This window comes from Rattus norvegicus, chromosome Y (assembly GCF_036323735.1).
Source record: "Rattus norvegicus strain BN/NHsdMcwi chromosome Y, GRCr8, whole genome shotgun sequence".
In the NCBI taxonomy this organism is placed as follows: domain Eukaryota; kingdom Metazoa; phylum Chordata; class Mammalia; order Rodentia; family Muridae; genus Rattus; species Rattus norvegicus.
The window spans coordinates 28,297,340-28,308,550 of record NC_086040.1 but is presented as its reverse complement, the minus strand read 5'-3'; the positions used below and the strand labels follow the sequence as shown (position 1 = coordinate 28,308,550).

Below are 11,211 nucleotides of genomic sequence, written 5' to 3'. Positions count from 1 at the left end.
GATCTTATGCTCAGGAAACTCAGAAAGGAAATAATATTTGAAATTTAAATATAGAAACATCCCGTTAAAAAAAAAACAATAAATTTGCTAAAAATAAAAAAGAAAGATATAAAAGAAAGTAAAAGCTGTCAAGTAATCACACATATTGACTCGTAAATGTGAAGTGGCAGAGTAATACTAGTGGAAAGACTGAGATGATGAAGTCTCAACTAGAAGCACTTCTGTCACGTTAATATTAGTGGCAGACAAAAAAATCAATATTGGTGTCCAAAGCATGTTGTTTACTTCGAGATAGCAACACAATATTTGTACTTCCCTTCTTCGTTAGTACCTTTCTTCTTGACAAAAACAGTAAAGGTCATGAGCTCTGGAAAACAATTGTGCTCTTCACAATACTTGGGTTTTGTAATAAAGAAATGAATGATATAAACTATTTGAATTTTAGGAACCATAAGAACAGGGAAGTTCAGATGCTTCTAAGAGACTTGCAGCTCATGATTCCCATATGTGGAAGGTTCAAAAAAGGCTATCTCTTTAGCGATCCCACACAAATCCTACCTTGGACTCACTAAGCTTTCCAAGGACCACATATGCCTTTCTTTTTTTAAAAAAAAACAAGACAGAAAGCCAGCTATTCCCCTTCTCATATCTCTTCATCTTCTTTTTTCTCACGTCCAAATAACTGTTTACTCTGAATTAGAGGCCAATTAGTAAACCCTAGAGGTAATGAAGGAACATCTGAAGATCAGTTGCAGTCACAGCAATACTTGTGACATCACAGAAGAAGCTTTGGCTCTCAAGGATACCAGAGATTTTTCATGAATGAACTAATGATGATGTCTCTAAGACCTGCCATGGCCTATCTGCTAAAGAGCTTTCCTTACATTGACTAGATTTGAGGGTGCCCTTTCCAGGTATGTCTTCTGTGACACAGTGGAAATGTTTACATACTCCATCTCTCTAAAGCTAGTGACTTCTCTTTGCTTCATTAGTGGTTACATGCTCTGAATGGACAAAGTTATTCAGGGTCTTGGCATGGGTCGATGAGATTTAGGAACAGGAGTGTAGAAGATTCTTCTAGATAATATTTTCATTCTCAGGTTCATTTCTGTGACACAGTTCAATTTTCTTCGTTTTCTATTTTCCCAAAGGCCAGTTATTCCCTACAGACCTTTAATTGAATGCATGTGTATTTCAATTTTTATTGTATATTCCTTGATAGGTGACTTTATACATATTCCTGAATGTGTACTGAAAATTCTTTTTTCCACTTCTATTTTCTTCAATGATTTTCGCAACAAAGGCACCCAGCTCTAGAGTGATTATAACACTGTAAATTGGGTGTACCTACTTCAACTGGTAAACACCAAATTACTATTAAATCCTAACATTTCCTCATATAAGTAAAGCATAAGACCACATGTAGTATAGAATTTGGTTCTCAGGTCCGTTTTGATCTCGGTTCTTCTGTTCCAGTGTCTCAGGGCTAGATTTGAGGTTTTTGGATGTTTTACCATGATTCTTTCTTGAGGCCAAACATAAGATAGAGAAGGATAGGAAGTGATAAGAATGGCTTCAGGACCAGGAGACCTCATCTTCAATAGTTTCATAAGAACAGGAGGGAATCTATTTGCCAATGCAATTTGTGGATTCTACATTCTTGACCTAGTTGCACTGAATCCATGTTAAAATTCCCCCTAACTTCATAACTGTTGGAGCCACCAAAAGTATATTCATATATATCATTATATATATATATATGTATATGTATATATATACATATATATCATTATATATATATATATATATATATATCATACGTATATCACACACACACACACACACACACATATATATATACATATATATATATATATATATATATATATATATATATATATATGGTGATCAACCACCAAAATTAGATAATATTTATGAAGCTAAGAAGTGCATTCTACCAGGAACTGGATATAGATATTTCCTGAGAGACACAGTTAGAGAATGTCTAATACAGAAGTGAATGTTAGTGGCAAACCAGTGAACTGAAAACGGACATCTTGTTGGTAGATTTTGAGACAGTATTACAATTGTTGAAGGTGCTGTTAACTACAAAAGAACAACATTCTCAATGACCCAGAGCTTTCTGGTACTAGACCAATATTCAAAGAATGAACATAGACAGAAATATGGCTCCAAATGCATATGTGGCAGAGGATTGCTTTTTTGGCACCAATGGAAGGAGAAGCCCTTGGTTCTACCTTGGTTTGTCTCCCAGTTTAAGGGAATGTCAAAGGGCAGAATTATGGTTAGAGAAGAAGGGATTGTGAACAGGTTGTGATTTAATGGGCAGGAAACTGAGAAAGGAAATAATATTTTAAACGTAAATATAGCCTCATCCAGTTTAAAAATCACTTAAATTGATAAAAAATTAAAAAAAGAAAGAAATAAAAGTAAAGAAAACTTCCAACTAATCACAGTTATTTACTCAGAAATCTAAATTGGTATTCAGAGTAATACTTGTAGCAAGACAAAGATGATGAAGTCTCAACTAGAAGCACTTCTTTCTCCGAGATATCCGTGTCAGACACAAAATGCACTATAGGTATCCAAAGCTTGGAGGAGTTTACTCTGACCTGAGGACCCAATACTTGTCTTTACCTCCTTCCTTAGGACCTTTTTCTTCTGGGCAAAAAGAAAAAAAGGCCATAGATCTCAAAAAACAACTGTGCCCTCTCAAAATTTTGCTTTGTAATTAGGAAATGAATGATATAAAACCTTTGACATCCAGGTACCATAAGAACAGGGAAGTCCAGATGCTTCTGTGAAGCTTCCAGCTCTTGATTCCCATATGTGTAAGTCTCAGATCAAGTCTATCTCTTCAGCGATACCACTCCAACCCTTCCAAGGGCTCCCTGAACTTTTCAAAGTACCACTTACTTTTCCTTTTTTTTTTCATACAAAGACAGAAGGTCAGCTTCTTTCTCCCCATCTCTGATCTCTTTATCCTTTTTGTTCTCACTCCCAAATGGCTGTTTACTCTGAATTAGTGGCCAATTAGCAAACCGGAGAGTTACTGAGGGAATATGTGAGAGGCAGTTCCTGTCAGGACAGTAATTGTTACATCACAGAAGAAGCTAGGGCTCTCCTAGTTACAACAAATTTGTCATGGAGGTCCTATTTATGATGTCACTGAGAACGGCCATCTCCTACATGCTAAACAGCTTTCCTTACATTTACCAGATTCGAAGGTGTCCTTTCCAGGTATGTCTCCTGTGACACACTGGAAACCTTTATGTACTCAATCTCTCTTAAGGTAGAGACTTATCTCTGCTCCACTAATGGTCACATGCTCTGAATGGGGAAAGTTAGCCAGAGGCATGGCTTGGGTCTCTAAGATCTAGGAATATGGAGTGCAGGAGATTCTACTGGATAATAATTTTATTCCCAGTTCCATTCCTCTGGCCTATAGTTCAATTTCCTCAGATATCTCTCTTTTCTAAAGGCCAATATTTTCCCTACAGACCTTTAATTGAGTGAATATTTTATTACATTTTCTTATTGTACATTCCTTGATAGTGGACTTTATATATATTGCTGAATGTGTACTCCAATGTTCTATTATCCTATTCCATTTTTTTTGCTCTGAATTTAGAAAAAAGGGGGCCCAGTTCTAAAGTGAATATAATAGTGTAAATATTCTGTATCTACTTAAATGATAAACTCCTAAATCCTTATTTTATCCAAAAATTACCTGACATTAGTAAAGGAAAGGACAACATAGACTATATAATGTGGTTCTGCAGTGGCATTAGATAGCGGTTCTCTAATATCTACCTTCCAGTGTTTCCATGGCCAGATTTGAGGGTTTTGGATGTTTTACCATGATTCTTTATTCAGTCCAAACATAAAGTTCATGACATGGGCTGGGAGAAGAGTGGCTTGAAGTCCAGTGAATCTTCTACTTCAGTAGGTTCATAAGAATAGGAAGGAGTCTATATGGCTTTGTCATTTGTGGATTCTAAAATCTTAACCTAGTAGTGCAGAATCCATGTTAAAAATCCACCAAACACCATAGCTGTACAAGGGACCAAATATATCCTCGTCATTCTGATTGGTGTGCTGTGGAAACTCAGGATTTTTTTTCTTTATTGCCATTTACCTGATGGCAAAGGATGTTGATATTCCTCATTTGAGAATTCATTGTTTAGCTCTACAGACACAGAAACACACACACACACACACACGCACACACACACACACACACACACACACACATTCAGCAACCAGATGTAGATAAGAGTGATGAAGCTAAGGAGTCTATGCTGCCAGTGAACTGAAAATTGACATCTTGTTGGTAGGGTTTGAAAAAGGATTAAAAGAGCTAAAGGTGCTTTCAACACCATAAGAACAACAATGCAAATGCAACAGAGATTTCTGGTAATAAACCAATATTCAAAGACTGTACATGGAAAGAACTATGGCTCCAACTGCATATGTTGCAAAGGATGGCCTTGGGGTCACCAATGGAAGGAGAAGTCATTGGGTTTGACTCCAAGTTCAAGGCAATGTCAGGGGGCAGTAAGGTGGGTTATAGAAGAAGGGGAGCAGAATTGTATAGGCTAATTATGGAAAAGAAACTGGGAAAGGAAATAACATTTGAAATTCAAATGTAGAAATATCCAGTTAAAAAAGCAATAAAATTTTATAAAAAATAAAAACAATGAAAGAAAGAAAAGAAATCTGCCAGCTAATCAAACCTATTGACTCAGAAATCTAAAGAGTCACTGTCAGAGAATGGTATTCAGAGTAATACAAGTGGAAAGACTGAGATGATGAAGTCTCAACTAGAAGCTCTTCTCCTCCAGATATCAGTGTTATAAACAAATTACACAATAGGAATCCAAAGCATGGAGGTGTTTACACTGCTGAGGAGACCATACTTTTCTTTCCTTTGTTTCTTTGAACCTTTTTCTTCAGAGCAAAAAGAGTAAAAGCCACGAGCTCTGAGAAGAACAAATGTGCCCTTCCCAACAACTGGCTTTTGTATTGAAGAAATTGATTACATAAACGCTCTGACTTCCAGGAACCATATCAAGCAGGGAAGTCCAGATGATTCTAAGAAGATCGCAGCACCTGATTCCCATGTGTGGAAGGCTCAGATAAAGGCTACTACTTCTGCAATCCCACTCAATACGTACCCAAGACTCACTGAACTTTCCCATGGACCAGATTTGAGGGTGCCCTTTCCAAGAGTGTCTCCTGTGACATACTGGAAACCTTTACATATTATATATCTTTAAAGCTAGAGACTTCTCTTTGCTTCATTAGTACTTACATGTTCGGAATAGAGAATGTTGGTCAGGGGCTTGGCATGGGTAAAAAAGATCTAGGAACATGGTGTGGAGGAGAATATTCTGGATAATAATTTCACTTCCACGTCCATTCCTGTGACATACAATTCAAGTTCCTAGGTTTTCTCTGTTTCCTAAAGTCCAATATTTTCCCTCCAGACGTTAAATTGAATGAATATTGTATTACATTTTCTTATTGTACATTCTTTGAAAGAGGACTTTATATATATTCCTGAATGTGTACTCAAAAATTCTGTTTTCTAATTTTATAATTATAATTATAAAATTATAATTATAAAATTATTAATTATAATTTTATATTTTTGTAATGTTATTGGCAACAAAGTGGGCCCAGCTAAAGCATGAATATAACAATATAAATATTGTATACCTACTTCTAATGATAATGTCCCAAATCCTTATTTTATACAAAAATTACCAGCCATCAATAAAGCAAAGGAGAACATAGACCCTAGAATACGGTTCTAAATTTCTTTTAGGCTTGAAAAATTTTGCCTAGAAAGTTTTGTAGTTGTATTTGTGTCTTTATCCCTCCACTGGTGTCCTTCCGGGCTACAGGAGTTGGCCTCTTAATGTTCCATATCACCAATGTAAGTCACAGCTTCGTTAAACCCCATTGATTCGTGCGTACCTTCATTATCCCGGACTCTTTCTCTTCCTGGAGATTTCCCCTACCTCCTCATCTCTAAAAGTTCAAGATATCCTTTCCTTCTCCTGACTATCGGGTCATATCTCCTCTCCCTTCCCACACAGGATCCATTTTCCTCTTCCTTCCATCTCCCATCTAGTTCCTTCCCTCAATCGGCCTCCTAGACAATTTTATGCCCATTCTACATGAGACTCAATCATATGCACTTGGGGCATTCTTCTTGTGTATCTTCTTTGTCTCTATGAGCTTAGTGGAGAATGTCCTGTAGTTTATGGATAATATAACTTATAATTGAGCAATTTCAAAAACCCTGCTGGATCATACTTTTATATTAGTATTCAACTTTGAAAATGATAATTTAATATGTGTGAATGTCTGGAGGAACAAATTTAAGTAAAAAAAACTTAAAACATAGATCAAATCACAGATTTTAAAAGTTGACCTAATAATAAAATTGTCTACTATCATAAAGTTTGATTATATCACAGGCAATTTTTTAAGTGGTACAATAAATTTGGCAGACAAATGATGTTTTTACCAAATAATTATGGATAATTTGACTAAGATCAAATAAGATAAATATATTATTTCCATTTTGATATCACTTGCTGGCACTTTTCCTCAAACATGATGTATATAGCATTAAACATAATGGTATTAGATTTAAATTTTAATATTTATTTTAACCTAACCTATAAAGTAACAGGTTGTCTTATTTTATTCTTGTTGACATTCAACCTCATCCTCGCATTTTCAGTTCTTTATTCCTTCCTGTCCTATGTCCCTCACCACTTATACTAGTCTCACTTCATTATTCTTACATCTACATCCATATCCCACATGTTCAATATCTTCCATGGCACACTGTTTAAAACCCAACTTTCTAATGTCTGCGACCTATATCAGTTAAATAAACTCAAACCATCCACAGCTTCTCATAAATACAAGTATATTAGAAGGAGATTCTATGATCTATATGAGGAAGAACACATGGTATTTGCCTTTCTGAGTCTTTGCTACCTTACTCGGTATATTTTCTAGTTATGTTTATTTTCCTGAAACCATGATAGTTTAGTTTTCCTAGGGCTTAATGAAATACCATTTCGTATATTGTCATATTCTTATGTATCTACATATCAATGAACATTCCTTACTATTCTCAATAAAACAACAATAGATTTTTTTGTGAATAATGATGAGAAAGCTCAGATAGAGAAGTCAAGATTAATTACTGACAAACTAAGAAAAAAATTTTACAGATAAAAATTTGTGGTTATGTTAACTAGATCAGTGTATGCTAAGGTTAATAAAGGTTGTGGTATATATAATGTTTTAATACTAATTAAAATTGTAGAATATTCATACTTTAGAGAATGTTTATAAAATTGTCCATCACTAAGTGATTTTCCACTAATAATTTAATTTTTTTATAAAATATTTTTGTTATATATATATATATATATTTACCTATTTACCTTAAAAATAAAGAACATTAAGAAGATACTGTCATAAAATTCAATAATAACACCAAAGACCTGTTAAATTAATTAAAAACGGACTAGAAGTTATGGAAAACCTCTTCAGTTAAATTAAGAGAATTAGAAAAGTGATAGCATTTTAATAGAAATGCACGTGTCAAACAATATACTATAAAATCCTGAAACTATACTAAGATGGTTACTATTCATTCCTATGTGCTAAGGATTCATCAATAAGCATGGTATATGAAGAGAAGGCATATATCAGAAAAATTTATTCATGTTTAACATACTAACTTTCTTCATAAAACTCAAGCGGACAATTCTCTTTTTTGTTGCTTAAAAAGTTTGTACAAAGCACGGCTTTTGATTATAACATAATATTTCAAAACTATCATTAAATATGCAAAGATCTTAACACAAAACCTAGTGTTTTCAGAGCAACCATACAACTTAAGAAGAAAAGAAAACATTTTTAAGTACATAAATATGCGTAATGAAGTCCCCACCTTACCAGTAACAGACGGGTCAAATTTATTGATCTATATATTACCTAGAATACTCTATCCCAGTTCATTGTTCCTTAGCATATGTTTTTCCTCATCTTTCTCTGTTTCTTATCTTCTGAAAGCAGGTGGTATTTCTCATAAAATTAGTTCAAATCATAAAATCTTCACTCAACAAAAAGAAAGTGTTTACATTAGAGGAAAACCAATTAAAGGTTCTCATTCTTTATTGTGCAAAATTTTATATTTGATTTTGTATGCTTAATATGCTTCTACACCTTAGTGATGACCTTTCAAGATTGGCCTGAAATTCACCATTCTTAATTCACAATGTAAAAGCCCTTTAGCTAATCACAGAAAAGCCTTCAAAGTGTATTTACATAGGTTTATTTAATAAAAATTCAACTTATAGTTTAAGGGGAATAGTGATGTAAAGCACCTTTTCTTACATTTTCGGTGCCTTCAGATTATTTTATAGCTAAGTCATTTCATTAGAATGAAGAAAAAATTATTAACATCTTACTAAAATAAAATGAGAATTTTTTTCTCTGTATAATACGGAACTTATTCTTGAACAATTTTTGACAGTGTTTCTTTTATATCCCTGGCAGTACCAGAAAACTCTCTCTCTCTCTCTCTCACCTTTTCTCTCTTTCTCTCTCTGTAGACCAAGCTGGCCTTGAACTTAGAGTTCTGCCTGCTTCTGCTCCCTAGTACTAAGATTAAAGGCCTGTGCAACCACACCACGTGCTTTTCTACATCTTTAACAAGCTCTTTTCTGATTATATTCCAAATCTTATGAAGTTAGTTCCCTAAAGTACCTAGAAGAAATCCAATACCAAAAATATATTTTGCATATCTAAGTCCCTCTTCCCAAGTTCCTCCTTGATCTAGTCTCCTAGCAAGCTCTCTGAAGGAACTGAAAACAATAAATGTTTGCTTTCATTACAGGAATAAAGAAAAGGACTGTTTACTGCACAATCTCATGATATCACAGAACAATTCTTTCAACACTACAAAGTGAAATCTCATAAAAAGATGGGTACTCAAAGCCACAGTTTATTACCTTCTATTTGGTTGTGCACACTGTGACCACCATTCATTTTAATCAGGTTTAACACAAAGGTAATCTCTGCCCCAAGAATCCATTTCTACTATATTGACATATGCAGCCATGTTCAGTTAAATTTAAGCACCAACCGCACCAAAGTAAGGATTTATAAAATATCCAACAGAAACATGGGAAGACATTCTACAAAAATAAATTCATACCGAATAAATAAACAAAAGGTCTTTTACTTTTTGTAACACAACATCTATCCATTTTTATTATATTAATTGGTTCTGTGTACATTCACAAGCAAAGAAAATTGTATTTAAGCCAGGAAACAACTTGTGAGACTTAGTTCTCTCTATTATTTAGACTATGAAGACTAAACGTAGATATCAATGCTTAATAGAAAGCAATTTTAAATGTTGTGTCATTTAACTGTTTCTCAGATTTTTTTGTATAATTGAAAAAGTATAGCTAAATCTTGTTATTTAATATTTTTCCCACTCCATTTTATTATCTACTTTAACTCTGAGTAATAAGTCCAAATGGGATCTGATTACATATATTGGCCACATATGTATTTTTCTAAAACTTATAAGGCAAAGTTTTATATGCTAAAATGTACACTTTTGGGAGTACTGGAATTTAGTTCATCCTTTTTCATTATTTTCTCTGAAAGACTATTATTTACTAATTTGTTTTAAATTTTTAGAAGTATTTTGTGTGTGTGTGTGTGTGTGTGTGTATGTGTGTGTGTGAGTGTGCCTGTTTGAGTATACATACATACATATACATGTTCATTTGATAATTCAAATATAATAAGACCAGAGAAAGTAGCTTGAGTGATATTGATAATTTATGGACATAGTTAATTTTTGTATATGATGTATATATAACCTTGAAAATATTTTCTGAGTATTTTTCAAAAGCAATTTTTAAATATGTACGCTAGATCACACATGCTAATTGCATTTTTATCTTTTTCCACACTAATTTTATCTCATTGGATGTCTAGAAAGAAATACATGGATCCATGAATCATGTCTTAACTCCAACTGTAGGTAGAATCAATGATAGATCTTACTTTTACTCACCTTTAGTTCATAAATTATATATTTAATTTGCTCTATTTATATTAGAAACGTGTGCCATATATATATATATATATATATATATATATATATATATATATATATATATTCATTGATAACTTCCTTCTGTCAACAAACATTAAGAATTAATTATTTATATGCATTATTACAAAATCTAAGAACATTTAGTTTCTTCCATAATCAGCTACCATAATGCATAAATATTAGAACCATTTCCTGACTGACGCTATTAACAAAAAGTACTTGATGTACCATTCCTATAAACATATTTTGATATTATCCATCAAAGTGTCTTCACGGAGATGTCTAACTTTTACTAAAAGGAAATATAGTAAAATTGTTATTATCTTTGAATCACAAATGATGTCAGTATTTTTCCATTCTATATTTATTTAAATTGTAAAATACAGTTCTTTTAAAATAAGGCATAGAAAAAAGGGACATATTGGCTATAGACAGCAAAAGAGACCAAAGAAATTAATGCTAAACTCTAATATTTGAGCCAATATCAGAAATGGGAAATGATATTTTACTATTAATTTAATGAGACATAGTGTCATTTTTATTTAATAATTTTTCCTGAATATTTTATGTATTTTCAGTTCAAATGGTATATCCTTTCCTACCTTTCCCATAAACCCCCACTTCAGCTTCTTTGAGGATGTTCCCATTCCCACCCACCCACCTCAACCTCAATCCTCTGGCATTACCCTACACTGGGGATATAAGTCTTCACAGTATTAAAGGCTTTTCCTTCCAATCATGCTCGACAGTGCATTTCTCTGCCACACATGTGGCTGGTATCGTGGGTTCCTCAATCTGTACTCACTAGTGGGTTGTTTAATCCCCCGAATTTATAGTGGGATCTTGTTGGTTGGTGGTGTTGTTTTTCCTGGGGTTTTGCAAATCCCTTCAGATCATTAAGTATTTTCTCTAAAACTTCCATTGAAACCCCCTTGTTTAATCCAATGGTTAGCTGCAACCATCCTGATTTATATCAGTAGGGATCTGTCAGAGCCTCTCATGAGACATCCATATCT

At 33.6% G+C, this 11,211-nt stretch overlaps 1 long non-coding RNA gene across 8 annotated transcripts in view; it reads left to right on the top strand.

The window, feature by feature from the left end:
- Positions 1–273: 273 nt before the first annotated feature.
- Positions 274–11,211, top strand: part of LOC134484383 (uncharacterized) — a 49,909-nt gene continuing 38,971 nt past the window's right edge. The window contains exon 1 of one of the 8 annotated variants that reach the window (XR_010061814.1): positions 274–914. This is a non-coding gene — a long non-coding RNA (uncharacterized LOC134484383). Of the gene's footprint in view, positions 915–2,963; positions 3,262–11,211 lie in introns of those variants that run through there. The other 7 variants (XR_010061812.1, XR_010061821.1, XR_010061811.1 and 4 more) reach the window with 7 other exon arrangements.